This window comes from Pteropus alecto, unplaced genomic scaffold, assembly GCF_000325575.1.
Source record: "Pteropus alecto unplaced genomic scaffold, ASM32557v1 scaffold189, whole genome shotgun sequence".
NCBI lineage: Eukaryota > Metazoa > Chordata > Mammalia > Chiroptera > Pteropodidae > Pteropus > Pteropus alecto.
The window spans coordinates 1,607,833-1,613,180 of record NW_006442117.1 but is presented as its reverse complement, the minus strand read 5'-3'; the positions used below and the strand labels follow the sequence as shown (position 1 = coordinate 1,613,180).

Below are 5,348 nucleotides of genomic sequence, written 5' to 3'. Positions count from 1 at the left end.
TGTAGTGACAGCGTGGCCACCAACTCGGAGAACAAGGGATCCACCCAGAAGGAACAAAGAGAGGGAGACCACAAACTAGTCCTGGAGACAGAAGCATCGCGGAGTCAAGGAGACACCCCCAAAGTCGCCCTCTTTTCAGTGAAGAGACCACCTTTATGTCCTGCCAGCAACAGGTGCTGTGAACACGGCGCACTTGAGGATGTCATGGATTCGGCTAAAGCTGGCCTCGCAGGACGCTCCTCGAGAATAAATGCCAGCACGGTGCCCTATGACAGTGCCAGAGAGCCGACGATACAGACGGTGTCTCCGCCCCCAAAACGGATCTGTGGGGGGTTGAACCCCATGATATCGGGTGGTCGTGTGTCAAAACTTCCAGCACCAGCAACTTCAGGCTCCAGATGGCTTCTGCTCTGGACAATGCGCTCGCCCCACGGCAGCCCAGGGCAGCGCCCTAAAACAGCCTGTCCTCAAAGGCGGTGGATTCCCACCAGGCTACCGCTGCCATCAGAGGCTGTGCTCCCTGCCAGGCTTACAGACGTCATAAAAGCCAACGCAGCATTTCTTTCAAGTTAGCCATTTAGGATAGCAACAGTAGACTCCAGGTCCCATAAAACAGGCACAGAGAACAGCACATTTATAGTTTTAGGAAGAAAACCCTTCAAAATACTAAAGAACTGACGTTTTATAGATAGATATGGGCTTACACATTAAACACTAACTTCTACACTCTTTGACCATTCAGGGACAATTATTATAATTCAAGGACATCGATTATTATACTGTGGTCTAAAACAATGACGTCCTATTCAGACATGTGAAATTGTTGTTTGTAACTGTAAAGACCTTAAAAATTCTGTTTCTTGTGCTCCTGTATGTTTTCTCGTGTTTACGTAACTAAAAAAAAAAAAAAAAAATTGGAATATTTTTGTATTACTTTGCTAGGGCGGCCATAACAAAGTTCCACAGGCTGGGTGAATTAAAATAAATCCATTTTCTCACAGGTTTGGAGGCTGAAAGTCCAAGATCAAGGTGTCTGTAGGTCTGGTTTCCTCCGAGGCCCGTCTCCTCGGTTTGCAGAGGGCCACCTTCTCGTTGTGTCTGCATTTTAACGTCTTCACCTCTAAAAGGCCCGTCTCTAAACAGTCATGTTATGAAGTACCAAGGTTAGAACTTCGACATATGAATTTTGGAGAGACACAATTCGACCCATAACGGCCTCCTACCCTGTGACAGTAGGCAAGCTCACGCTCTTGACTCAGACACACCGGATTCCTACTGAGGCCATGTCACTTCTAGCTATGTGACCTAGGCAAAAAAGTCACTCAATCTAAACTTCAGTGTCAGCCTCTGTAAAGTGCCGATGATGACACCTACACCTTATTAGTCCTTGTAGCCCATGTCAACACTGCCCGGCACACTAATGTGTTCGATAAGCATTTTTTTTTTAAGTATTTCATTTTTCTGATTTTTAAATCACTTGTCTTTTCATCATCTTTCGCTTGCCTGCCTGTAGCTGTGCCTTTCCTTCTCTAATCTGCTAGGGGCTTCAAACCAAATCATTAAACCTGGCAGAATTGAATGTAACGGCTCCAGATTGAGAGCGAAGCCTCCCTGGAAAGCAAAGACTGGGACTTGAGAGCTCTCTGCTGGCTCTCACAGTCCGTTTGCTTGTCTGTGGTGGAATTTCTTTCTTTGTCATTTCTGTTCCAGATACGATACAGTATTTACCACACGTATCAGATAAGGTAATGCCAATGTGAAGTGTAGCTTTGTGACCGTTTAAAAAAAATAAGGCTGTTTCATCAATCTGACCAATAACTATGACATCCTAGGATGAACAACCATTTGTTCTGGAAGCGGCCGTGCGTGGGAGTGCAGAATTTAAATGTTGCAGGCCACCTGTAAAACAACACGAGTCAGTCTGAGAGCTAAAGTGTCTTACAGGACGTTTTCCAAAACGAAGTTAAGTGTCTAGAACTCCTCTGACTTCGAGCTCCTCCCAAGTATTACCCTAAAGCAGGGGTCAGCAAACTTTCCTGCAAAAGGCAAGATCGTAAATGTTTCAGGTTTTATGGCCACATGGTTCTGTCACAATTACTCAACGCTGCCATTGTAGCAGAAAAGTGACCATAAATGAAAGAGAAATAAACGGCTGTGGCTGTAGAACAATACAATTTTCTGTGGACACTAAAATTTGACTTTCGTAAAACTTTAATGTGTTGGGGAATATCATTTTTCTTCTGATCTTTTTTTTTTTTCTTTTTCCCAGCCACATGAAGACATAACAACCATTCTTAGCTCGGGCCACATAAAAACAGGTGACGTGTCAGAGTTGGCTCAGAAGCCATAGTTTGCCCACTTGGATTCGATTCGAAAGTTCAATAAGTATTTGTTATTGGTAAGAACTTATTTCTCCTACTGAAAATGATTTGAAAGCCAAGGATCACCCCAGCACTCCCATTATGGTGTCCCACCTTCTCTCTTTGAAAACTACCAACAGTGTGGGAGCTCCCTCCCCAAATAAATCAAAGGCCAGTGTACAACAAGCTGAATTAAGTTCCTTTTATGAGCACTTTAAATAAGAGTTTCAGAACATCTCCTCATAAACGGGAGTACGACAGCATCCTGAGGAAAGGCATCATGACTCCCAGTGACAGAAACAGGGACTGAGCTGGCCCCACAGTTACCAAGTAGCAAAACGCAGCAGCAGTTTTACATTCATATGCGCACAAAACCTCATGACACAGCCTTGCTCAGGGGGATGAACAAAGCAGCAAACTGACAGTAACTGACTTAAGAATGAATGAGATCGCTCGAAGTTTTATACAGCTACTAAAGACAACGTTATAAATACTATTTCTTATTCCCCAAGTGTCACCTAGACGCTATTTCCTTAATCCTTGAAAAACAAAAATCACAGTCTAAAAGTCCTGTGGGAAATACCTCGGTCTATAACACCTCATCCTATGTTCATACAGCCCTTGACCCTGCAAAGTAGAGTGGGGTCAAACTCTTTCCTCCGCCCCATACGGTTCCTACGTGGATGTGGCCTTATCCTTTGCAACCAAGAAGTAAAGAGCCATTAAACTGTTTGCTGGAAATAATTCAGTGTCTTTAGCAGAGCAGAGGATGAAGAGCATGTTGCGGAATTACCGACCAGAGGCTTCTTCCAAACAGACCTCGAAGACTTCACCCAGTTCCTTCCAGAAATGGAAGTGTGTGTGTCCGGGAGGAGGAGATCCTGACATAACGCATTCGGGCTCCTGTACAACAATGACGACCCCCCAGAACAGCACCTCTGGAACATCCACTGTTCCTATCTTGGGCACCTATTTTGAACAAGACTGTACGGATTGACCAGGTGACAATTATCTCAGCGATCTGCCATTGACAGAGCTAAAAGATAAAGACAAAAAACAAACAAACAAAAAATGACAGCAGGTCTAATATCTACCTGAAAGAGAAGTATGAACCACAGTTCCAATTCATTTCAGTTGTCTGGTACTTTTCCAGAAGATATTTTTCTGGAAATGACGTACAGTAGCTTTACTGTAAAAATTGGCTGATCCTCTACCCCCAAACCAGCGTTTTGATAACGTATGGAACATCAAGTGTGTCCGATAACGGGTCGGTACAAAACTAATAAAAGAATAGCTTTGATTTAGGATAGAATTCTGGATTCTGTTTGAATAACAAATTCAATTCTATTCTATCAATGACAAAATCGCATTGATTTGCTAATTTTACAAACCAAGAGGCGCTTTCTTCCTCCATTACCCTCACGTGTCCCGTCCACCCGAGTTCCTAAATGAACTCTTGTTCTGCATGAACAGACTTTCTTAGGACTACAATGCAACTTGAATACCAATAGGGAGACACTATCCCCACTTTCTTTAAAACCAGAAACTACCGTTTTCCCCATTTTAAAAAGGGGAGGGGCTGGAATCTGGAAAATAATTGCGTATACAAGATGTAGACTCGTGTTTAGTTAGGTGTACGTGGCGCTGAGACCACACGCGAGCTGCGTCCGCAGTGGGGAATCCCACGCGGGAACAGCAAACACGTCCTCTTCCTCCCAACGTTCTTATTCCCGTCCTATCTGTAAAACGCCATTACTCTGCGAGTGCTGAAAGTTATCAGCCTCCGCGACGCTTCCCCAACACTGCCACCCAGTCGCAGACCTTCTGTAGCCGGTGGAAACACTTCTGCAGAGAATGAGTGATTCTCAATTTAGCACAAAAGGCAAGGCTGGGTGACTTCTGAGTGACCCGAGGGCCAGAGTCAGGTACAGACAATGCAGGCAGGACTGGTAGAACGAACCTGAACAGTGTTGGCAAAGCTAAAAAGCCAGGTAACAGGTCTGTCTTGTTTAAGGCTATGTTTCGGTTTAACACACATTAAAAACTATCGCTATACAAGCTAGACTTCTGCTTCTGTTTATTTCGGGGCAAATGCAAGTCTGTTCAGTAATTCACCCCAGAGTTCCCATCAGGGTTTTACAGGATCTAAGAGGGTAGTGCGCTGTCTACTCATTACCGAACGATTACCGAGATAATCAACTGGCTTTAGCCCAAGAGGATTAAAACAAACAAACCGGGGGAGGTGGGAAGGGTGGGGCGAGGGGGAGAGTGGGAGTAACAAAGTGGATTTACCTGTAATGGTGAGGGGGCAGGGTGCAAAGACTTCCTGGCAGGCAAATCACAAGGCCCAGATCCCAGGACTACACCGGTGACTAGGAAGTGTGTGCCCAGGTGCGTGCACGCCAAGATGGATTGTTCAAAGACCTGATCTCAGGCACAGAAAGAAGGGACAGCGGCGAACGCTGAGACACTTTCAGGGTCCGTGGACCAACTTAAAACATCTCCACCCAGGTGCACGCGCCTCGCCGGGCCGCTGGGAGAATCCAGCCCCGCGCATCCCTCTGGCGCGGTGACGGGCCCTGGGGCGCAGGACGGTCCTCCCCGGCCCCCCAGGACGGGTCCCCCCAGCCTCCCAGGCCCGTCCCGGTCCGCGCGCGGCCCGCTGGGTGTGCGGCGAGGGAAGCGCGTTTCGAAGTTTAAGGGCGGCCTCGCGCACCTGAAGTTGGAAAAATCTGCTGAATCAAGGTGCCCCCTTTTCGCGAGGGTAACGGGCGATCGGACGCCCCCTCCCTCAGCCCCCCTCCTGCTCTGGAAAGAAACCGGACCGGCCTGTGCGCTCAGAGGTCACCCGCGCGGAGTGATGTCACCCGCTACCCCCAAAGCGGGGCCCCCCAAGACAGAGAACAGCCGAAATGCCTCTGCCTCGTCAAAGGGGGAGGCGCCCCAGGGAAGGTGACCCTTCAACGTGCTACCCCGCGCGCCCGCGGC

At 47.3% G+C, this 5,348-nt stretch overlaps 1 protein-coding gene across 1 annotated transcript in view; it reads right to left on the bottom strand.

The window, feature by feature from the left end:
• KCNK1 (potassium two pore domain channel subfamily K member 1) overlaps positions 1-5,348 on the bottom strand; it is a 32,439-nt gene that overhangs the window by 26,514 nt on the left and 577 nt on the right. The gene's annotated exons all lie outside the window — the stretch shown is intronic.